Here is a 24,977-nt window from a genome sequence, read left to right on the forward strand (position 1 = left end):
GCTTACTATTGTTTGGAGCGCCGGTGTATTTACTATATTTATCTCTTCAGATTTAGACTTTGTTTTATAGCAATTTAGATTTAATACTCGTACTTCTAAAACTAATTACTAATACTCACCATAAATATCATGTGATTTTTTTTTCTTGTGATGAAATACTTATACAGTATGTTCACAAACAAAGCCGTCATCAGGGCATTACTGCCCTTACTGGCATATGAGGTCCAGTGAGCAGAAGCAAGGAGGAGGGCCCTATCCAGGCCACAATCTTTTTGCTTCTGTTCACTCGGCCCCAGGGGCAGGATTTGGCTGATTCAGTAATTGAACATGCGTCCGAGGATGCACGTCCAGTTAAAATCTATTTCTGTGAAGGAAAGCTCCGGCTACCTGTACAGCAATAGTTAACAGCCATCAGCAAATCAGAGCCAGGCAGCGGACAATGGCGCTACTGTTGCCAGCATATAACATCACTGCCATTCGCCAGCATGTCCGCACCTCAAAGGTATGAGGAAGAGGACACATTTGGACCGTGGTCAGGTGAGGCAAAACATTTTTTCTGCATGGGACCAGGATGGGAGATCATATGGGACTTGAGGGCAGGATGGGAGGACATATGGGGCAGGATGAAGACACACAGGACAGGTTTGGATATCATATGGAGGCAGGATTGAGACACATGGGGCCAGGATTGGAAAACATATTGCGCCTGCTCGTATGATGAGAGAACATATGGAATCTCTGGGCAGGATGGAGACACATGGGGCCAGGATAGGAGAACATATTATGCCTGCTCATATGATGGGAGAACATATGGGATCTCTGAGCAGGATGGAGACACATGGGGGGCAGAATGGGAGAGCATATGTGGGGCAGTGTGGAGACACATGGGGCCAGGATGGGAGAACATATGGGATCAGTATGGAGACCTATGGGGCCAGGAATGATACACATGTGGCCAGGATGTGGGATATTATTACTGTAGGGGCTAATTAAGGGATATTGTTACTGCTAGTATGTATTCCATTTTTGTGGATACTGTTTTCAGTGGGATAGGGGTCCTATTACTCTGCAGGGTGACACTGTTGCTTTTTCACTTCATCTGGTGTGGTGTAGAACTTGGGGGAAAATTGGGGAATGTGCTCTGGATAACTGTGTGTTATTTTCTGGAGAGACAAGTACTGCCTGGAAATAGTAGTGGCGGTCTGCACCCTGTAACCAGGGTAAGTGAACTTTTGATCAGGGTCATTTGGATGTTTTGGGTTGTCATTATGATTTAAAAAGAGAAAACGCAGTAATCTATATACATAATTGTCTAGGGGGTACTTCCGTCTGTCTGTCTGTCCTTCTGTAACGGTTATTCGTTCGCTGATTGGTCTCGGCAGCTGCCTGTCATGGCTGCCGCGACCAATCAGCGACGCGCACAATGAGGAAGAAAATGGCCGCTCCTTACTCCCCGCACTCACTACCCGACACCCGCATACTCCCCTCCGGTCTGCCCTCACACAGGGATAATGGCAGCGGTAATGGACCGTGGTGTAATGCAGTCCGTTACCGCTGCTATTAACCCTGTGTGACCACATTTTTTTACTATTGACGCAGCCTATGCAGCGTCAATAGTAAAAAGAGCGAATGTTAAAAATAATTTAAAAAAAATAAAAATTATTATATACTCACCTACGCCACCTTTCCCGCTCCTCGCGATGCAACCGTCACGCTCCGGTCGCACGGATGGTCTGGCAGAAGGACCTGCCATGATGTCACGGTCATGTGACCGCGATGTCATCACAAGTCCTGTGCGCATGCGCGAAAAGGACCTGCCGTGACTTCACGGTCATGTGACCGCTACACGGTCATGTGACCGCGACGTCACAGCAGGTCCTGCACAACAAGGACCTGCCGTGACGTCACGGTCATGTGACCGTGACACGGTCACGTGACCGCGACGTCAGCACACCCTCAGACAGGAAGATGCTGCCTGCACCCCACAGAGGCGACAGTGCTACAACGCGCCTGCGGAAGGTGAGTATGTGTTTATTTTTTATTTTTTTAACCTGTGTCATATGTGGCTGGGCAATATACTACATAGCTGGGCAAAATACTACATGGGCTGTGCAATATACTATGTGCCTCTGTGCTGTAGGCAATATACTACGTGATTGGGCAATATACTACTTCACTGGACAATATACTACGTAACTGGGCAATATACTACGTGGCTGAGCAATCTACTACGTGGCTGGGCAATATACTACGTAACTGGGCAATATACTACGTCACTGGGCAATATACTACGTGGCTGGGCAATATACTACGTGGCTGGGCAATATACTACGTGGCTGGGCAATATACTACGTGACTGGGCAATATACTACGTGATTGGGCAATATACTACATCACTGGACAATATACTACGTAACTGGGCAATATACTACGTGGCTGAGCAATCTACTATGTGGCTGGGCAATATACTACGTAGCTGGGCAATATACTACGTCACTGGGCAATATACTACGTGGCTGGGCAATATACTACGTGGCTGGGCAATATACTACGTGGCTGGGCAATATACTACGTGGCTGGGCAATATACTACGTGGCTCTGTGTTGTATACTACGTCACTGGGCAATATACTACGTAACTGGACAATATACTACGTGACTGGGCAATATACTACGTGGCTGGGCAATATACTACGTAGCTAGGCAATATACTATGTGGCTGAGCAATATACTACGTGTCTGTGCTGTATACTACGTGGCTGGGCAATATACTACGTGACTGGGCAATATACTACGTGGCTGGGCAATATACTACGTGGCTGGGCAATATACTACATGACTGGGCAATATACTACGTGGACATACATATTCTAGAATACCCAATACGTTAGAATCGGGCAACCATCTAGTTTGACAATAAATGGCTTCACCCAACCACTAACCATGAGTGGAGAAAAAGTTTTGGTGTTATCATTCATATTCTCTGAAAAAAGGCCAAGAAAGCAAAAATTCTGCTGGGGGTATGTAAACTTTAGAGCACAATTGTATATACAAATATCCTGTTGGTCACTCGCTGTCATTTGGGCAATGCTCTATAAATCTAGAAAAAAATTAAGGTAATATTTAATATTTGTGCTATTACATATCTTTAAAGAGGAGGAAAAAAAACAAATGTAAGAGTTGTACCTGTAGTGACTACTCATTCAAGTTATAATTACTAGCTTTAAAAAAAATTGCTTTTCAAGTGCACTGTCTGATTCTTACCTCCAGATGTCAGTATAACATTGCATTTGATATAACGAGCTAAATTCACAGTTATACTTTATACATTTATTTTGGAGATCCCAAGTAATGTACTATTTGGGTGACTTATTTAAGGAGACAGTTGACAGTGTCTACATGTTCAGATGTCTGGTATAAAGGGATCCATGATCTGATGACAAATAGTCCTTATTTAATCCCTTTAACCCTTAAGGAGCAAGCCACTTTATAGGTTAATGACTGGGACTCACTTATGAAATCTGACCAGTGTCACTTAATGTGGCAATAACTCTGGAACGCTTCAACAGATCTCAGTTATTCTGAGAACGTTTTTCCGTGACATGCTGCACTTCATGATACTGGTAAAAAAAAATTATATGACGTTTATTTGTGAATATTTTCAAAGTTTTAATTTTCATGCCCATAAACCAAAGAGTTATGTGGGAAATGTAATTTATTAACTATTTTGTGTGACATGTCTACTTTACATCAGGATTAGTGTTGAGCATTCCGATACCGCAAGTATCGGGTATCGGCCGATATTTGCGGTATCGGAATTCCGATACCGAATTCCGATACTTCCCGCGTATCGGATACCGGAATCGGAAGTTCCCAGAATTCAAATTGAACGCAGCAGCCAATGAGGAATGAATGAAAGTGTGGGCACATCCTGTTTAGCATGGTGGGCATGTAAGTACTGGCAAGGCTGGGATTGGCTGCTGAAATGATGTCACTCTGCACTATAAAAAAGCGCTGCCGCCATTTTGCGCTCACTCTGCTGTGATTTCAGTTAGGGACAGGACGCTGTGTTCTAACTGAGGGCCAGTTGAGCTTGCTAATTGCTTTATTTTCCTTTCCAAAGGCTAATTTAGCAAAACGCTGTGTGTTCTTCACTGTTCACCTTGCTCTTGCCTTGCAGCGCTGTTTTAACAGCGTTCTGCAAGGTCTCTGTGTGTGTGTGTGTGTGCAGCTCACTCTGTAGTCTGTGTGCAGCCATATACCCGGTTGTATTCAGCTCAGGGGGGGTTCACACTGCCTCACACAGTTGTTCTTTTTTGCTCTTAGTGCAGCCTGCTGCACATTTTTTCTCAAATTTCCTATTAGTGTTTTTCCACCAGTCTCCAGCTCTATTGTGGAAAAATACTACATAGGATAACCTAGAGGGGGGTTTTGGGGCCTTGCAGCGCCGTTTACGGCTGTCTGCACGGTCTCCGTGTGAGCCCAGCTCGCCCTGTAGTCTGTGTGCAGCCATAGCCGGTTGGATTCAGCTCAGGGTTCGTTACTGGCTCATACCTTGAGAAAAATTTTCCTTTTTTTGAAATAGTGCAGCCTGTTTAAAATTTGAAGAAAAAAAAATTCCTATTAGTGTCTTTCCACTCGTATCCAGCTAAATAGTGGAAAAACACTATATAGGATAACCTAGAGGAGGGTTTTTTGGCCTTGCAGCGCCGTTTACGGCTGTCTGCACGGTCTCCGTGTGAGCCCAGCTCACCCTGTAGTCTGTGTGCAGCCATAGCCGGTTGGATTCAGCTCAGGGTTCGTTACTGGCTCATACCTTGAGAAAAATTTTCCTTTTTTTGAAATAGTGCAGCCTGTTTAAAATTTGAAAAAAAAAAATTCCTATTAGTGTCTTTCCACCAGTCTCCAGCTCAATTGTGGAAAAACACTACATAGGATAACCTAGAGGGTTTTTTTTGGGCCTTGCAGCGCCGTTTACGGCTGTCTGCACGGTCTCTGTGTGAGCGCAGCTCGCCCTGTAGTCTGTGTGCAGCCATAGCCGGTTGGATTCAGCTCAGGGTGCGTTACTGCCTCATACCTTGAAAAACAATTTCCTTTTTTTCAAATAGTGCAGCCAGTTTCAAATTTGAAAAAAAAAATTCCTATTAGTGTCTTTCCACTTGTATCCAGCTAAATAGTGGAAAAACACTATATAGGATAACCTAGAGGAGGGTTTTTTGGCCTTGCAGCGCCGTTTACGGCTGTCTGCACGGTCTCCGTGTGATTTAAACTAGCTCTGTAGCCCGATCTGCACCAAAAAAAAAGTTAAGTTCACCAAACACAACTTAACACTTGTGTAGGCCACATTTGAAAAATAATAAAGTTTAGTCCACAATTTACAACATTAGTGTTTCTTACACCTGTTAGGAGGAGCATTACAGGAATAAGCACACTAAGGCCTTAGTACTTTTCTGCTTATCTTTATCTGTCAACCAAGATGAAGAGGGCAGGGAGTAAGGCACGTGGGCGTGGGCGCGGAGCAGGGAGAGGAGCAGGGAGAGGACGTGGTGATTCTGTGCCTGCTGCGGGCGCCGGTGACTCGTCGTCACTCAGTTTCAGCAGGGAACAGTCCTTCATGCGCAGCTTTGTCGGAGAGCGCCGTGCACCGCTGCTGCGTGAAGACCAAATTGAAGCCGTTGTCGGGTGGATGGCAGCTAACGCCTCGGCATCGACTTCAGTTAGTGCCACATCCTCTCAGGCACAGAGCACTGGAGAGCAGCCATCTGTCTCTTCACCACCTGCCAAATTGGCCAGGCAGTCAGAGAGCCCAGGACAGGAGCCGTCTCTACTTCTGTTCTCTGAATCTCTTGGCTTGGAAACAGGGGGCCAGCCAAGCAGCATTGGAGAAATGGAAGAAGAGGCAGTGTGCAGTGATGCCCAACACCTTTTTCTCTCTGACTCTGAAGAGGCAGGTGGGCCAGTGCCTCCGGTGACCACAGCGCAGTACGCATCTGATGATGAAACTCAGGTGCCGCTTTCTCGTGCGTACTGTGCTGCTGAGACTACCCAGGAGGAGCAGTTGGTGGCAGAGGGTAGTGGAGATGATGAGGTCCTTGACCCATCGTGGCGTGAGGAACAGGAAGGTGGTGGGAGCAGCTCAGAGGAAGAGCTTCCTCTTACGGGCCAAAGAGGGAGAGGGAGGGGGAAGACTGCGGAGCCTGTAGCCTCCACTTTGGCACCCATTAGGAGCCTGTCTCTTTCCAAAGCCAAAAAGGGCGCTCCCAAGACTTGCAGTGCCTGGTCCTTTTTTGACACAGTTGCAGATGACATTTGTTTTGTCAAATGCAAGCTGTGTCATCAGAAAGTAAAAAGAGGGAAAAATGTCAGCAACCTCAATACCACAAATATGTGGAAACATGTGCGGACCAGGCACGCGGTGGAGTTACAGAAACACACTGAAGATGTAGGCCAACCAACAGCGGCAGCTACCACCTCTTCAGCTCGTGTTGCCTCTTCCTCCAGCTCACGCACAGCTGGTTTGGCTTCCTCCCAGAGACCTTGTGTAATTCCACCCACAGCACCACCTTCCCAGTCATCCTCACACTCCCAGTCTACTCTACAGCCATCGGTAGTACAGGCATGGGAGAAAAGGCGGGCATTCTCGGCCAACCACCCCCGAGCACAGGCTCTGAATGCAGGCATTGCCAAACTGTTGTCCCTGGAAATGCTCTCGTTCAGGCTGGTGGAGACTGACAGCTTCCGTGACTTGATGGCATTGGCAGTCCCACAGTACAAGGTGCCCAGCCACTTTTACTTCAGCAGGCAGGCTGTCCCTGCCCTGCACAGGCATGTTGAGGCAAACATAAAACATGCGCTACTGAACGCCGTCAGTAGCAAGGTCCACCTCACCACCGATGCGTGGACCAGTCAGCATGGACAGGGGCGATATGTTTCCCTCACTGCCCATTGGGTTAATGTTGTTGAGCCAGGTACAGATCGTGCGAGTGGCGCAGGACGTGTCCAGCCCACTCCAAGGATTGCAGGAATCCAGTCTGTACGCATCGACTCCTCCTCTTACACCAGTTCCTCTGATTCCTCTCTGCAGGATCCGTCACAGTCCACCCCCACATGGACCCGTGAACGTTTACCTATGACCGACATGAGCACAGCCGTGGCCAAACGTCAGCAGGCCGTCTTGAAACTAGTTTCATTGGGGCATCGAAGCCACACAGCGCAGGAGCTCTGGAATGCCATCAAGCAGGAGAGCGATGTGTGGTTACTGCCAGCGAATCTCCAGCCAGGCATGGTAGTGTGTGACAATGGCCGAAATCTGGTGGCAGCTTTGACCCTTGGCAACCTCACTCACATCCCATGTCTGGCACATGTGCTCAATTTGGTTGTGCAGAGTTTTCTGAGGGACTATCCGGATCTTGATGCCCTGCTGCACAAGGTCCGCCTAGAGTGTGCTCACTTGCGGCGTTCCAGCTTGGCCAGATCCCGCATTGCTGCTCTGCAGCGCAGATTCCGCCTTCCGGAACACCGCATCATATGTGACCTACCTACCCGGTGGAATTCCACGTTACATATGTTGGAGCGGTTGTGTGAGCAGCAGCAAGCAGTTATGGAGTACCAGCTGCATCAGGCGCAAAGAAGTCGCAGTCAGCGCCGATCAGACTTCACAACCACAGAGTGGGCCACTCTGAAGGACGTCTGCCAGGTTTTGCGTCCTTTTGATTATTCCACGCGGATGGCAAGTGCAGATGATGCACTAGTCAGCATGACTGTCCCCCTTATCTGCCTGCTTCAGCAAACTTTGCAAGGGTTAAGGGATGATGTGGTGGAAGAGGTGGAGGATGAGGAGTCACCTTTTCCATCAGCTTCTGGAGAGTCAGCGCCACGTGGTTCCTCACAAAGGGGTACGCAGGGGCCAATTTGTGAGGAGGATGAGGAGGAGTCAATGGACGAGGAAGAGCTCCGTCCAGAGGAGGGAGCGACACAATTGTCCAGTGGTCAGTGTGTACAGCGAGGGTGGGGTGATGACGAGCGGGCAGAGATCATGTCTCAAGCAGGGGACAGCGTTTCTGGGCCGGTTGGCACTCTGCAGCACATGGTGGATTTTATGCTGCAGTGCCTGAGAAATGACCGCCGCATCGACCACATTCTCAACATGCCTGATTATTGGGTGTTCACCCTCCTCGATCCTCGCTACCGGGACAACGTCCAAAACCTCATCCCTGCGTTGACCCGGGAGCGTAAATTGCGGGAGTACCACGACACACTGGTGAATTCCATCATCTTCTCCTGTCCAACTGAGAGGAGTGCTGCTAGTGCTTTACAAAGCAGCTCAGTGCGTCGAGGCAGTGGGGGAGGCTCTGCCCAAAGAGGGAGCAGAAGCAGTGCCTCTGCCCAAGGCAAGCCCAGTATGGCACAACTCTGGCACACTTTTGTGTGCCCGCCCCAAATGTCTACACCATCACCGGCGGCTCCAGTCAGCAGGAGGCAACGGTTCCGTCAGATGGTGACAGACTACATGGCTTGCCCTCTTACTGTACTCCCCGACGGCTCTTCCCCGTTCAAGTTTTGGGTCTCTAAGCTGGATACATGGCCAGAGCTAAGTCAGTATGCATTGGAGGTGCTGGCTTGCCCTGCGGCTAGTGTCTTATCGGAACGTGTCTTTAGTGCCGCAGGTGGTGTACTAACAGACCGTCACATGCGACTATCCTCCGATAACGTTGACCGGCTTACTTTCCTGAAAATGAACCAGGCCTGGATCTCGCAGGAATTTGCCACTCCTCTGCCTGATTAATTAATTGGGTGCCATCCAGGTCTTCTGCTGTGTTCATCTTTCTACCACCTGAAATGCTATTCCTGGGCTCCAACACCGCCAGTTGCGGCTCAGAAGTGCAGGCTGCACAGTCAAAACATACGACCCAGTGTTATTGGGTTTCAGTAACGTCAGCTGATCCCCAGCTGTGTAGCCGGCAATGTGTCCTGCGACCGCTACGCTGGCACAACAACCTGAATGTAAGGGAACCTGCCCCCCCCCCCCGTCGTTTGTTACTGAAAGAGCCATCTTGTGCAGCAGTAATGCTGCACAAGGAAAAGGTAGCTATTTTTTTTGGGCTCCTTGCACACGCAGAACTTAACACTTATAAAATGTGTTCACTGATACCGTTATACCATCCCAGAGCTGGGACTTTCCTTCGTAATGTGACGCAGCACAGCCGTCATTCCTACCCCCTTGGTGCCATGCGCTGCCTCCTCAGCGTTGTTTTAAGCTGTCACGGAGCCTGCGCTGTTCTGTTATCCCTTGGCCATGCCCTATTTGCGCTGCCTGTCTTCTGACATAATTTGGTGTCAGGCTGGCTGCGCCTGTGCGGCCGCGCTGCCATAGATCCCGCCTCGCAGTGTCTTCTGATTGAGTCACACTGCGGGCCTGGGATACATGGGCATGCGCAGTGCATATCTTCCCCTCGGGCTCTCGCTCATTTCCCTCCGCCTTCTTTAGACTGTGCGCCGTCAGCTGATCCCTAATAGCATGCCACGGCCGTGACAACGCACAGTCTGAAGAAGAGGGAAGGAGGGGAGTGAGAGTCGAGGATATGCACTGTGCATGCCCATGGATCCAAGGCCCGCAGTGGGATTACGTTAGACGAGACTGCGAGGTGGGATCTGGAGCAGCGTGGACGCACAGGCACTGACAGCCTGACACCAAATTATGTCAGAAGACAGGCAGCGCTAATTGGGCATGGCCAAGGGCTAACAGAACAGCGCAGGCTCCGTGACAGCTTAAAACAACACTGAGGAGGCAGCACACGGCACCAAGGGGATAGGAATGACAGCTGTGCTGTGTCCCATTACGAAGGAAATTCGCACCTCCGTGACGGTTTAACGGTATAAGGGGACACATTTTTAGTGTTTACTTCTGTGTTTGCAAGGAGCATAATTAAAGGAGCAACCTTTTCCTTTTGCATCCTTAGCGCTGCACAAGATGGCTCTTTCAGCTACAAACGTCTTGGGGGGGGGTTAAAGGTTCCCTTTCAACTTGCTCCAATCAGGCTTCGGCCTACACTCTGTTCCTCTGCTCCTCCTGCTGTCCCTGGGCTCTAACACCGCCAGTTGGTGCCTGGAAGTGCTGTGTGCACAGTCAACAGTCGCTCCTCTGTTATTGGGGTTCAGTAACGTCAGCTGATCCCCAGCTGTGTGTGCGGTAATACCTCCAATCTGCTCCTCCTGCTGTCCCTGGGCTCTAACACCGCCAGTTGGTGCCTGGAAGTGCTGTGTGCACAGTCAACAGTCGCTCCTCTGTTATTGGGGTTCAGTAACGTCAGCTGATCCCCAGCTGTGTGTGCGGTAATACCTCCAATCTGCTCCTCCTGCTGTCCCTGGGCTCTAACACCGCCAGTTGGTACCTGGAAGTGCTGTGTGCACAGTCAACAGTTGCTCCTCTGTTATTGGGGTTCAGTAACGTCAGCTGATCCCCAGCTGTGTGTGCGGTAATACCTCCAATCTGCTCCTCCTGCTGTCCCTGGGCTCTAACACCGCCAGTTGGTGCCTGGAAGTGCTGTGTGCACAGTCAACAGTCGCTCCTCTGTTATTGGGGTTCAGTAACATCAGCTGATCCCCAGCTGTGTATCCGGCAACGTGTCATGCGACCGCCACGCTGGCACAACTAAAATGTAAGGGGACCTGTCCCCCCCCCCCTAGGCGTTTGTTACTGAAAGAGCCACCATGTGCAGCACTAATACTGCACAAGGGAAAGGTCGCTCTTGAAATTATGCTCCTTGGAAAGGCTGAACTACACACTCATGTAATGTGTCCCCTCACACCGTCCAACCGTCCCAGAGGTGGGACTTTCCTTTGTAATGTGACGCAGCACAGCCGTCATTGCTACCCCCTTGGCACCGTGCGCTGCCTCCTTAGCGTTGTTTGATTCCGTCATGGACCCTGCACTGTTATGTTATCCCTTGGCCATGCACAGTTTGCGCTGCCCGTCCTCTGACATCATTTGTTGTCGTCCTGGCTGCGCCTGTGCGTCCACGCTGCCCGAAATCCCACCTCGCAGTGTCGTCTAATGTGATCCCACAGTGGGCCTGGTATCCATGGCCATGCGCAGTGCATATACTAGCCTCTCATTCCCCTTCTTCATGCTTCTTCAGACTAGGCAGCGTCAGCTGATCCCTAATAGCATGCCACGGCCGTGACGCCGCACAGTCTGAAGAAGCATGAAGGAGGTGAGTGAGAGGCGATGATATGCACTGCGCATGCCCATGGATCCCTGGCCCGCAGTGGGATTACATTTGATGACACTGCAAGGTTGGATCTCGGGCAGCTTTGACGCACAGGCACTGCCAGCCTGACACCTAAATGATGTCAGAAGACGGGCACCGCTAACTGTGCATGGCCAAGGGATAACATTACAGCGCGGGCTCCGTGACAGAACCAAACAACGTTGAGGAGGTGGCGCACGGCACCAAGGGGGAATGACGGCTGTGCTGTGTCACATTACAAAGGAAAGTCCCACTTCCGGGATGGTTTGACGGTGTGAGGGGACACATTATATGAGTGTGTACTTCAGCGTTTGCAAGGAGCATTATTTTCGGAGCCACCATTTTCCATGTGCAGTATTACTGCTGTACAAGATGGCTCTTTCAGCAACAAATGCCTGGGGGGGGGGGGGGTTAAAGGTTCCCTTTACACTTGCTCCACTGCAGGCTTCGGCCTACACTCTGCTCCTCTTTGATTCCCTGGGTTTCAACACTGTCAGTTGACACCTGGAAGTGTTGTCTACACAGAAAAAACACTAGGTGATGTGTCAGTGGGGTTCAGCACCGCCAGCTGTTCCCCTGCTGTGTAGTCGGCATCGTGTCCAGCACAAGCCACGCTGGCACAACCGACCAAAAGCTTCCACCAGTGCAGGCTTCGGCCTACACTTTGCTCCTCTCCTCCTCCTGCTGACCCTGGGCTCAAACACCGCTAGTTTTTGCCCGGAACTGCTAGCTGCACAGAGAAAAACACCAGCCAATGTGTTAGTGGGGTTCAGCAACGCCAGCTGTTCCCCTGCTGTGTAGCTGGCAACGTGTCCTGCAAACGCCACGCAGGCACATGAACTGAAATTGAAGGGAGCCTGGCCCCCTCTCCCCCAGGTGTTTCTATGTATAACAGCCACCTTGTACAGCAGTACTGCTGCATTTGTACAAGGTGGCTGACTTTTTATCCTTGCCCACGTGGAACTCAACACGTACAAAATGTGTCTCTTTGAGACCATTCCACTGTCCCTGAGGTGTGACTTTCCTTTCTAATGATACGCAGCACCCCCCTTGGTAGCGCTTCCCGTCTTCTGACATCATCGGTTGGCTAGTTGCGCCTGTGCGTCCGCCCTGCCTGAATAAAATGCTCCTCGTTGTCTTAATTATTTTGAATGCGAGGGTGTGATTGATGGGCACGAGCAGTGCATATCTTCGCCTGTCTTAACTCATCTCCTTCCGCCTTCTTCAGACTGTGCAGCCTCATGGCCGCGGCATGCGAGAAGGGATCAGATGAGGCCGCCCAGTCTGAAGCAGGTGTAAGGACATGTGTGAGCGGCAAACATATTTAGTGCACCAGGGCACGAATCCCAGCACCGCAGTGTGATTTTTTGAAAACACACTGTGGGTCTGGGATTCATGTCCATCGCTAACCGCAACAGCCAACATAACATGAGGTCAGAAGACAGTAAGCGCTCACAGCGCATGGCCAAGGGATCACACAATAGCGCAGACTCCTGTACAGCAACTAACAACGCTCAGGAAGCTGCGCCCATGCAAAAAGGTGTTGTTTTCGACACCTGTGCTGCTTTTCTTTAAAAAGACAAGTCACGCCTCCACTACTGTTTAACAGTATAATGGGCTAAATAGTGTACGTGTTGCATTCAGCGTGTGCAAGTAGACAAATTAATAGAGCAACCTTTTACTTGTGCAGCATTAATGCTGCAGAAGGAGTGGCTCTTGTACTTTGTAACACCTGAGGGGGGGTTAAAGGTAACCTTTGAAATTGGTTCAACTAGGCTTCGGCCTACACTCTGCTCCTCTCCTCCTCCTGCTGACCCTGGGCTCTAACAACGCTAGTTTTTGCCCGGAAATGCTAGCTGCACAGAGAAAAACACCAGCCAATGTGTTAGTGGGGTTCAGCAACGCCCGCTGTTTCCCTGCTGTGTAGCTTGCATCGTGTCCAGCACAAGCCACGCTGGCACAACCGACCAAAAGCTGCCACCAGTGCAGGCTTCGGCCTACACTTTGCTCCTCTCCTCCTCCTGCTGACCCTGGGCTCTAACACCGCTAGTTTTTGCCCGGAAATGCTAGCTGCACAGAGAAAAACACCAGCCAATGTGTTAGTGGGGTTCAGCAACGCCAGCTGTTTCCCTGCTGTGTAGCCGGCATCGTGTCCAGCACAAGCCACGCTGGCACAACCGACCAAAAGCTGCCACCAGTGCAGGCTTCGGCCTACACTTTGCTCCTCTCCTCCTCCTGCTGACCCTGGGCTCTAACACCGCTAGTTTTTGCCCGGACATGCAATCTGCACAGAGAAAAACACCAGTCAATGTGTCAGTTGGGTTCAGCAACGCCAGCTGTTCCCCTGCTGTGTAGCTTGCAACGTGACCTGCAAACGCCACGCAGGCACATGAACTGAAATTGAAGGGAGCCTGCCCCCCACCCCCAGGTGTTTCTATGTATAACAGCCACCTTGTACAGCAGTACTGCTGCATTTGTACAAGGTGGCTGACTTTTTCTCCTTGCCCACGTGGAACTCAACACGTACAAAATGTGTCTCATTAGAGACCATTACAATGTCCCTGAGGTGTGACTTTCCTTTGTAATGACACGCAGCACCACCCTTGTTAGCGCTGCCCGTCTTTTGACATCATTGGTTAGCTGGCTGCGCCTGTGCATCTCCCCTGCTCGAAACAACGCCCCTCGGTGTCTTATTTTTTTGGACAGCGAGGGTGTGATTGATGGGCATGTGCAGTGCATATGTTTGCCTGTGTTCACTCATCTCCTTCCGCCTTCTTCAGACTGGCTGTCCTCATGGCCGCGGCAGGCGATAAGGGATCAGATGAGGCCGCCCAGTCTGAAGCAGGTGTAAGGACATGTGTGAGCGTCAAACATATTTACTGCACAAGGCCACGAATCCCAGCCACGCACTGTGATTTTTTGAAAACACACTGTGGGTCTGGGATTCATGTCCATCGCTAACCGCAACGGCCAACATAAAATGAGGTCAGAAGACAGGAAGCGCTCACAGCGCATGGCCAAGGGATCACACAATAGCGCAGACTCCTGTACAGCAAATAACAACGCTCAGGAATCTGCGCACAGCAGCTATGTGTTAATTTTGACACCTGTGCTGCATCTCCGTAAAAAGGAAAGTCACGCCTCCACTACTGTTTGACAGTATAATGGGCTAAATAGTGTACGTGTTTTATTCATCGTGTGCAAGGAGCAAATTAAATAGAGCAACCTTTTACTTGGGCAGCATTAATGCTGCACAAGGTGTGGCTCTTGTACCTTGCAACACCTGAGGGGGGGGTTAAAGGTAACCTTTGAAATTGGTTCAACTAGGCTTCGGCCTACACTCTGCTCCTCTCCTCCTCCTGCTGACCCTGGGCTCTAACAACGCTAGTTTTTGCCCGGAAATGCTAGCTGCACAGAGAAAAACACCAGCCAATGTGTTAGTGGGGTTCAGCACCGCCCGCTGTTCCCCCGCTGTGTAGCCGGCATCGTGTCCAGCACAAGCCACGCTGGCACAACCGACCAAAAGCTGCCACCAGTGCAGGCTTCGGCCTACACTTTGCTCCTCTCCTCCTCCTGCTGACCCTGGGCTCTAACACCGCTAGTTTTTGCCCGGACATGCAATCTGCACAGAGAAAAACACCAGTCAATGTGTCAGTGGGGTTCAGCAACGCCAGCTGTTCCCCTGCTGTGTAGCTTGCAACGTGACCTGCAAACGCCACGCAGGCACATGAACTGAAATTGAAGGGAGCCTGCCCCCCACCCCCAGGTGTTTCTATGTATAACAGCCACCTTGTACAGCAGTACTGCTGCATTTGTACAAGGTGGCTGACTTTTTCTCCTTGCCCACGTGGAACTCAACACGTACAAAATGTGTCTCATTAGAGACCATTACAATGTCCCTGAGGTGTGACTTTCCTTTGTAATGACACGCAGCACCACCCTTGTTAGCGCTGCCCGTCTTTTGACATCATTGGTTAGCTGGCTGCGCCTGTGCATCTCCCCTGCTCGAAACAACGCCCCTCGGTGTCTTATTTTTTTGGACAGCGAGGGTGTGATTGATGGGCATGTGCAGTGCATATGTTTGCCTGTGTTCACTCATCTCCTTCCGCCTTCTTCAGACTGGCTGTCCTCATGGCCGCGGCAGGCGATAAGGGATCAGATGAGGCCGCCCAGTCTGAAGCAGGTGTAAGGACATGTGTGAGCGTCAAACATATTTACTGCACAAGGCCACGAATCCCAGCCACGCACTGTGATTTTTTGAAAACACACTGTGGGTCTGGGATTCATGTCCATCGCTAACCGCAACGGCCAACATAAAATGAGGTCAGAAGACAGGAAGCGCTCACAGCGCATGGCCAAGGGATCACACAATAGCGCAGACTCCTGTACAGCAAATAACAACGCTCAGGAATCTGCGCACAGCAGCTATGTGTTAATTTTGACACCTGTGCTGCATCTCCGTAAAAAGGAAAGTCACGCCTCCACTACTGTTTGACAGTATAATGGGCTAAATAGTGTACGTGTTTTATTCATCGTGTGCAAGGAGCAAATTAAATAGAGCAACCTTTTACTTGGGCAGCATTAATGCTGCACAAGGTGTGGCTCTTGTACCTTGCAACACCTGAGGGGGGGTTAAAGGTAACCTTTGAAATTGGTTCAACTAGGCTTCGGCCTACACTCTGCTCCTCTCCTCCTCCTGCTGACCCTGGGCTCTAACAACGCTAGTTTTTGCCCGGAAATGCTAGCTGCACAGAGAAAAACACCAGCCAATGTGTTAGTGGGGTTCAGCACCGCCCGCTGTTCCCCCGCTGTGTAGCCGGCATCGTGTCCAGCACAAGCCACGCTGGCACAACCGACCAAAAGCTGCCACCAGTGCAGGCTTCGGCCTACACTTTGCTCCTCTCCTCCTCCTGCTGACCCTGGGCTCTAACACCGCTAGTTTTTGCCCGGACATGCAATCTGCACAGAGAAAAACACCAGTCAATGTGTCAGTGGGGTTCAGCAACGCCAGCTGTTCCCCTGCTGTGTAGCTTGCAACGTGACCTGCAAACGCCACGCAGGCACATGAACTGAAATTGAAGGGAGCCTGCCCCCCACCCCCAGGTGTTTCTATGTATAACAGCCACCTTGTACAGCAGTACTGCTGCATTTGTACAAGGTGGCTGACTTTTTCTCCTTGCCCACGTGGAACTCAACACGTACAAAATGTGTCTCATTAGAGACCATTACAATGTCCCTGAGGTGTGACTTTCCTTTGTAATGACACGCAGCACCACCCTTGTTAGCGCTGCCCGTCTTTTGACATCATTGGTTAGCTGGCTGCGCCTGTGCATCTCCCCTGCTCGAAACAACGCCCCTCGGTGTCTTATTTTTTTGGACAGCGAGGGTGTGATTGATGGGCATGTGCAGTGCATATGTTTGCCTGTGTTCACTCATCTCCTTCCGCCTTCTTCAGACTGGCTGTCCTCATGGCCGCGGCAGGCGATAAGGGATCAGATGAGGCCGCCCAGTCTGAAGCAGGTGTAAGGACATGTGTGAGCGTCAAACATATTTACTGCACAAGGCCACGAATCCCAGCCACGCACTGTGATTTTTTGAAAACACACTGTGGGTCTGGGATTCATGTCCATCGCTAACCGCAACGGCCAACATAAAATGAGGTCAGAAGACAGGAAGCGCTCACAGCGCATGGCCAAGGGATCACACAATAGCGCAGACTCCTGTACAGCAAATAACAACGCTCAGGAATCTGCGCACAGCAGCTATGTGTTAATTTTGACACCTGTGCTGCATCTCCGTAAAAAGGAAAGTCACGCCTCCACTACTGTTTGACAGTATAATGGGCTAAATAGTGTACGTGTTTTATTCATCGTGTGCAAGGAGCAAATTAAATAGAGCAACCTTTTACTTGGGCAGCATTAATGCTGCACAAGGTGTGGCTCTTGTACCTTGCAACACCTGAGGGGGGGGTTAAAGGTAACCTTTGAAATTGGTTCAACTAGGCTTCGGCCTATACTCTGCTCCTCTCCTCCTCCTGCTGACCCTGGGCTCTAACAACGCTAGTTTTTGCCCGGAAATGCTAGCTGCACAGAGAAAAACACCAGCCAATGTGTTAGTGGGGTTCAGCACCGCCCGCTGTTCCCCCGCTGTGTAGCCGGCATCGTGTCCAGCACAAGCCACGCTGGCACAACCGACCAAAAGCTGCCACCAGTGCAGGCTTCGGCCTACACTTTGCTCCTCTCCTCCTCCTGCTGACCCTGGGCTCTAACACCGCTAGTTTTTGCCCGGACATGCAATCTGCACAGAGAAAAACACCAGTCAATGTGTCAGTGGGGTTCAGCAACGCCAGCTGTTCCCCTGCTGTGTAGCTTGCAACGTGACCTGCAAACGCCACGCAGGCACATGAACTGAAATTGAAGGGAGCCTGCCCCCCACCCCCAGGTGTTTCTATGTATAACAGCCACCTTGTACAGCAGTACTGCTGCATTTGTACAAGGTGGCTGACTTTTTCTCCTTGCCCACGTGGAACTCAACACGTACAAAATGTGTCTCATTAGAGACCATTACAATGTCCCTGAGGTGTGACTTTCCTTTGTAATGACACGCAGCACCCCCATTGTTAGCGCTGCCCGTCTTCTGACATCATTGGTTGGCTGCCTGTGCCTGTGCGTCCGCCCTGCCCGACACAACGCCCCTCGTTGTCTCATATTTTGGATGCGAGGGTGTTATTGATGGGCATGTGCAGTGCATATGTTCGCCTGTTTTAAGTCACCTCCTTCCGCCTTCTTCAGACTGGGTGTCCTCATGGCCGCGGCATGCGATAAGGGATCAGATGAGGCCGCCCAGTCTGAAGCAGGTGTAAGGACATGTGTGAGCGGCAAACATATTTAGTGCACAAGGGCAAGAATCCCAGCACCGCAGTGTGATTTTTTAAAAAAACACTGTGGGTCTGGGATTCATGTCCACCGCTAACCGCAACGGCCAACATGAAATGAGGTCATAAGACAGGAAGCGCTCACAGCGCATAGCCAAGGGATCACAAGAGCGCAGACTCCTGTACAGCAACTAACAACGCTCAGGAAGCTGCGCCCATGCAAAAAGGTGTTGTTTTCGACACCTGTGCTGCTTTTCTTTAAAAAGACAAGTCACGCCTCCACTACTGTTTAACAGTATAATGGGCTAAATAGTGTACGTGTTGCATTCAGCGTGTGCAAGTAGACAAATTAATAGAGCAACCTTTTACTTGTGCAGCATTAATGCTGCAGAAGGAGTGGCTCTTGTACTTTGTAACACCTGAGGGGGGATTAAAGGTAACCTTTGAAATTGGTTCAACTAGGCTTCGGCCTACACTCTGCTCCTCTCCTCCTCCTGCTGACCCTGGGCTCTAACAACGCTAGTTTTTGCCCGGAAATGCTAGCTGCACAGAGAAAAACACCAGCCAATGTGTTAGTGGGGTTCAGCACCGTCAGCTGTTCCCCCGCTGTGTAGCCGGCATCGTGTCCAGCACAAGCCACGCTGGCACAACCGACCAAAAGCTGCTACCAGTGCAGGCTTCGGCCTACACTTTGCTCCTCTCCTCCTCCTGCTGACCCTGGGCTCTAACAACGCTAGTTTTTGCCCGGAAATGCTAGCTGCACAGAGAAAAACACCAGCCAATGTGTTAGTGGGGTTCAGCACCGCCAGCTGTTCCCCCGCTGTGTAGCCGGCATCGTGTCCAGCACAAGCCACGCTGGCACAACCGACCAAAAGCTGCCACCAGTGCAGGCTTCGGCCTACACTTTGCTCCTCTCCTCCTCCTGCTGACCCTGGGCTCTAACACCGCCAGTTTTTGCCCGGACATGCGATCTGCACAGAGAAAAACACCAGTCAATGTGTCAGTGGGGTTCAGCAACGCCAGCTGTTCCCCTGCTGTGTAGCTTGCAACGTGACCTGCAAACGCCACGCAGGCACATGAGCTGAAATTGAAGGGAGCCTGGCCCCCACCCCCAGGTGTTTCTATGTATAACAGCCACCTTGTACAGCAGTACTGCTGCATTTGTACAAGGTGGCTGATGTTTTCTCCTTGCCCACGTGGAACTCAACACGTACAAAATTTGTCTCTTTGAGACCATTCCACTGTCCCTGAGGTGTGACTTTCCTTTCTAATGATACGCAGCACCCCCCTTGGTAGCGCTTCCCGTCTTCTGACATCATTGGTTGGCTAGTTGCGCCTGTTCGTCCGCCCTGCCTGAATAAAATGCTCCTCGTTGTCTTACTTATTTTGACTGCGAGGGTGTGATTGATGGGCACGAGCAGTGCATATCTTCGCCTGTCTTAACTCATCTCCTTCCGCCTTCTTCAGACTGTGCAGCCTCATGGCCGCGGCATGCGAGAAGGGATCAGCAGAGGCCGCCCAGTCTGAAGCAGGTGTAAGGACGTGTGTGAGCGGCCAAAATATTTACTGCTCAAGGCCACGAATCCCAGCAGTGGCTTTATGAAAAGACACTGTGGGTCTGGGATTTATGGCCATCGTTAACCGCACCGGCCAACATGAAATGATGTCATAAGATGGGCAGCGCTAACAGGGCATTGCCAAGGGATAACACAAGAGCGCAGACTCCTGTACAGCAAATAACAACGCTCAGGAAGCTGCGCCAAGCACCAAGGCGTTATTTTGGACACCTGTGCTGCGTCTCATCAAAAAACCAAGTCACGCATCCACTACAGTTTGACTGTAGAATGGGGTAAATTGTGTACGTCTTTCATTCAGCGTGTGCAAGTAGACAAATTAATAGAGCAACCTTTCACTTGTGCAGCATTAATACTGCACAAGGTGTGTCTCTTGTACTTTGTAACACCTGAGGGGGGGGTTAAAGGTTTCCTTTGAAATTGGTTCAACTAGGCTTCGGCCTACACTCTGCTCCTCTCCTCCTCCTCCTGCTTCAACACGGGCTCTAACATCGCTAGTTTTTGCCCGCAAGTGCTAGCTGCACAGAGAAAAACACACGCCATTGTGTTAGTGGGGTTCAGCAACGCCAGCTGTTCCCCCAGTGTGTAGCCGGCAAAGTGTCCTGCAAACGCAACGCAGACACAAAGCTGCCTCCAGTGCAGGCTTCGGCCTACACTCATCTCCCCCTGCTTACCCTTTGCTCCAACACCGCTAGTTGGGGCTCTAGGAAGACAATCTTTAATAGGCAAGGCAACGCATCTGGGTTCCAGCACCGCCAGCTGGTTCTCGGCAGTGTTCTTGTCACAGGTACTCCCTCGTGCCAAGCCTGGTTTCAGCACCGTCAGCTGTTTCCGGGTTGTGTCAAGCTCACAGAGACGCCTATGCTTGCCCCGTCGTGTTGCGGTCGAGTTAGCCAACTCCAGGGTGCCTCCAGTTTAGGAGCTTCCTATGTGGGCTGCGTGAACTGGTAGTCAAGGCTGGTTCTGTAGTGCCAGTAGGCCCAGCTCCCCCTGTAGGACTGTTGGGGTTCGGTAACTGCGGCTGCTTCGCGGCCTAGCTGTTCTCTCCTCTCCTGTGGGCCTTCGGGTCCACCACCTGGTTCCAGCACCGTCAGCTGGTTCCGGGCCGAGCCTTTGGCTTAGGTGCCTCCTCCTGGGTATCCGAGTTCCGCCAACGCCAGGCGGTCCTTGGTAGTGCTTTTAAGCGCGGGCACCTACAGCTTAGTAACCGGGTTCCAGCACCGTCAGCTGGTCCTCGGTCGTGCCATTGGCTCTTGCACACTGGGGCAACGCATCCGGGTTCCAGCACCGCCAGCTGGTTCTCGGCAGTGTTCTTGTCACAGGTACTCCCTCGTGCCAAGCCTGGTTTCAGCACCGTCAGCTGTTTCCGGGTTGTGTCAAGCTCACTGAGACGCCTATGCTTGCCCCGTCGTGGTGCGGTCGAGTTAGCCAACTCCAGGGTGCCTCCAGTTTAGGAGCTTCCTATGTGGGCTGCGTGAACTGGTAGTCAAGGCTGGTTCTGTAGTGCCAGTAGGCCCAGCTCCCCCTGTAGGACTGTTGGGGTTCGGTAACTGCGGCTGCCTCGCGGCCTAGCTGTTCTCTCCTCTCCAGTGGACCTTCGGGTCCACCACCTGGTTCCAGCACCGTCAGCTGGTTCCGGGCCGAGCCTTTGGCTTAGGTGCCTCCTCCTGGGTATCCGAGTTCTGCCAACTCCAGGCGGTCCTTGGTAGTGCTTTTAAGCGCGGGCACCTACAGCTTAGTAACCGGGTTCCAGCACCGTCAGCTGATCCTCGGTCGTGCCATTGGCTCTTGCACACTGGGGCAACGCATCTGGGTTCCAGCACCGCCAGCTGGTTCTCGGCAGTGTTCTTGTCACAGGTACTCCCTCGTGCCAAGCCTGGTTTCAGCACCGTCAGCTGTTTCTGGGTTGTGTCAACTTCACTGAGACGCCTATGCTTGCCCCGTCGTGGTGCGGTCGGGTTAGCCAACTCCAGGGTGCCTCCAGTTTAGGAGCTTCCTATGTGGGCTGCGTGAACTGGTAGTCAAGGCTGGTTCTGTAGTGCCAGTAGGCCCAGCTCCCCCTGTAGGACTGTTGGGGTTCGGTAACTGCGGCTGCCTCGCGGCCTAGCTGTTCTCTCCTCTCCAGTGGACCTTCGGGTCCACCACCTGGTTCCAGCACCGTCAGCTGGTTCCGGGCCGAGCCTTTGGCTTAGGTGCCTCCTCCTGGGTATCCGAGTTCCGCCAACGCCAGGCGGTCCTTGGTAGTGCTTTTAAGCGCGGGCACCTACAGCTTAGTAACCGGGTTCCAGCACCGTCAGCTGGTCCTCGGTCGTGCCATTGGCTCTTGCACACTGGGGCAACGCATCTGGGTTCCAGCACCGCCAGCTGGTTCTCGGCAGTGTTCTTGTCACAGGTACTCCCTCGTGCCAAGCCTGGTTTCAGCACCGTCAGCTGTTTCTGGGTTGTGTCAACTTCACTGAGACGCCTATGCTTGCCCCGTCGTGGTGCGGTCGGGTTAGCCAACTCCAGGGTGCCTCCAGTTTAGGAGCTTCCTATGTGGGCTGCGTGAACTGGTAGTCAAGGCTGGTTCTGTAGTGCCAGTAGGCCCAGCTCCCCCTGTAGGACTGTTGGGGTTCGGTAACTGCGGCTGCCTCGCGGCCTAGCTGTTCTCTCCTCTCCAGTGGACCTTCGGGTCCACCACCTGGTTCCAGCACCGTCAGCTGGTCCTCGGTCGTGCCATTGGCTCTTGCACACTGGGGCAACGCATCCGGGTTCCAGCACCGCCAGCTGGTTCTCGGCAGTGTTCTTGTCACAGGTACTCCCTCGTGCCAAGCCTGGTTTCAGCACCGTCAGCTGTTTCCGGGTTGTGTCAAGCTCACTGAGACGCCTATGCTTGCCCCGTCGTGGTGCGGTCGAGTTAGCCAACTCCAGGGTGCCTCCAGTTTAGGAGCTTCCTATGTGGGCTGCGTGAACTGGTAGTCAAGGCTGGTTCTGTAGTGCCAGTAGGCCCAGCTCCCCCTGTAGGACTGTTGGGGTTCGGTAACTGCGGCTGCCTCGCGGCCTAGCTGTTCTCTCCTCTCCAGTGGACCTTCGGGTCCACCACCTGGTTCCAGCACCGTCAGCTGGTTCCGGGCCGAGCCTTTGGCTTAGGTGCCTCCTCCTGGGTATCCGAGTTCCGCCAACGCCAGGCGGTCCTTGGTAGTGCTTTTAAGCGCGGGCACCTACAGCTTAGTAACCGGGTTCCAGCACCGTCAGCTGATCCTCGGTCGTGCCATTGGCTCTTGCACACTGGGGCAACGCATCTGGGTTCCAGCACCGCCAGCTGGTTCTCGGCAGTGTTCTTGTCACAGGTACTCCCTCGTGCCAAGCCTGGTTTCAGCACCGTCAGCTGTTTCTGGGTTGTGTCAACTTCACTGAGACGCCTATGCTTGCCCCGTCGTGGTGCGGTCGGGTTACCCAACTCCAGGGTGCCTCCAGTTTAGGAGCTTCCTATGTGGGCTGCGTGAACTGGTAGTCAAGGCTGGTTCTGTAGTGCCAGTAGGCCCAGCTCCCCCTGTAGCACTGTTGGGGTTCGGTAACTGCGGCTGCCTCGCGGCCTAGCTGTTCTCTCCTCTCCAGTGGATCTTCGGGTCCACCACCTGGTTCCAGCACCGTCAGCTGGTTCCGGGCCGAGCCTTCGGCTTAGGTGCCTCCTCCTGGGTATCCGAGTTCCGCCAACGCCAGGCGGTCCTTGGTAGTGCTTTTAAGCGCGGGCACCTACAGCTTAGTAACCGGGTTCCAGCACCGTCAGCTGGTCCTCGGTCGTGCCATTGGCTCTTGCACACTGGGGCAACGCATCTGGGTTCCAGCACCGCCAGCTGGTTCTCGGCAGTGTTCTTGTCACAGGTACTCCCTCGTGCCAAGCCTGGTTTCAGCACCGTCAGCTGTTTCTGGGTTGTGTCAACTTCACTGAGACGCCTATGCTTGCCCCGTCGTGGTGCGGTCGGGTTAGCCAACTCCAGGGTGCCTCCAGTTTAGGAGCTTCCTATGTGGGCTGCGTGAACTGGTAGTCAAGGCTGGTTCTGTAGTGCCAGTAGGCCCAGCTCCCCCTGTAGGACTGTTGGGGTTCGGTAACTGCGGCTGCCTCGCGGCCTAGCTGTTCTCTCCTCTCCAGTGGACCTTCGGGTCCACCACCTGGTTCCAGCACCGTCAGCTGGTTCCGGGCCGAGCCTTTGGCTTAGGTGCCTCCTCCTGGGTATCCGAGTTCCGCCAACGCCAGGCGGTCCTTGGTAGTGCTTTTAAGCGCGGGCACCTACAGCTTAGTAACCGGGTTCCAGCACCGTCAGCTGGTCCTCGGTCGTGCCATTGGCTCTTGCACACTGGGGCAACGCATCTGGGTTCCAGCACCGCCAGCTGGTTCTCGGCAGTGTTCCTGTCACAGGTACTCCCTCGTGCCAAGCCTGGTTTCAGCACCGTCAGCTGTTTCTGGGTTGTGTCAACTTCACTGAGACGCCTATGCTTGCCCCGTCGTGGTGCGGTCGGGTTAGCCAACTCCAGGGTGCCTCTAGTTTAGGAGCTTCCTATGTGGGCTGCGTGAACTGGTAGTCAAGGCTGGTTCTGTAGTGCCAGTAGGCCCAGCTCCCCCTGTAGGACTGTTGGGGTTCGGTAACTGCGGCTGCCTCGCGGCCTAGCTGTTCTCTCCTCTCCAGTGGACCTTCAGGTCCACCACCTGGTTCCAGCACCGTCAGCTGGTTCCGGGCTGAGCCTTTGGCTTAGGTGCCTCCTCCTGGGTATCCGAGTTCCGCCAACGCCAGGCGGTCCTTGGTAGTGCTTTTAAGCGCGGGCACCTACAGCTTAGTAACCGGGTTCCAGCACCGTCAGCTGGTCCTCGGTCGTGCCATTGGCTCTTGCACACTGGGGCAACGCATCTGGGTTCCAGCACCGCCAGCTGGTTCTCGGCAGTGTTCTTGTCACAGGTACACTCCCTCGTGCCAAGCCTGGTTTCAGCACCGTCAGCTGTTTCCGGGTTGTGTCAAGCTCACTGAGATGCCTATGCTTGCCCCGTCGTGGTGCGGTCGAGTTAGCCAACTCCAGGGTGCCTCCAGTTTAGGAGCTTCCTATGTGGGCTGCGTGAACTGGTAGTCAAGGCTGGTTCTGTAGTGCCAGTAGGCCCAGCTCCCCCTGTAGGACTGTTGGGGTTCGGTAACTGCGGCTGCCTCGCGGCCTAGCTGTTCTCTCCTCTCCTGTGGGCCTTCGGGTCCACCACCTGGTTCCAGCACCGTCAGCTGGTTCTAGGCAGTGTCTTTTGCTCTTGTACCTTCTG

Source organism: Ranitomeya imitator, chromosome 1 (assembly GCF_032444005.1).
Source record: "Ranitomeya imitator isolate aRanImi1 chromosome 1, aRanImi1.pri, whole genome shotgun sequence".
NCBI lineage: Eukaryota > Metazoa > Chordata > Amphibia > Anura > Dendrobatidae > Ranitomeya > Ranitomeya imitator.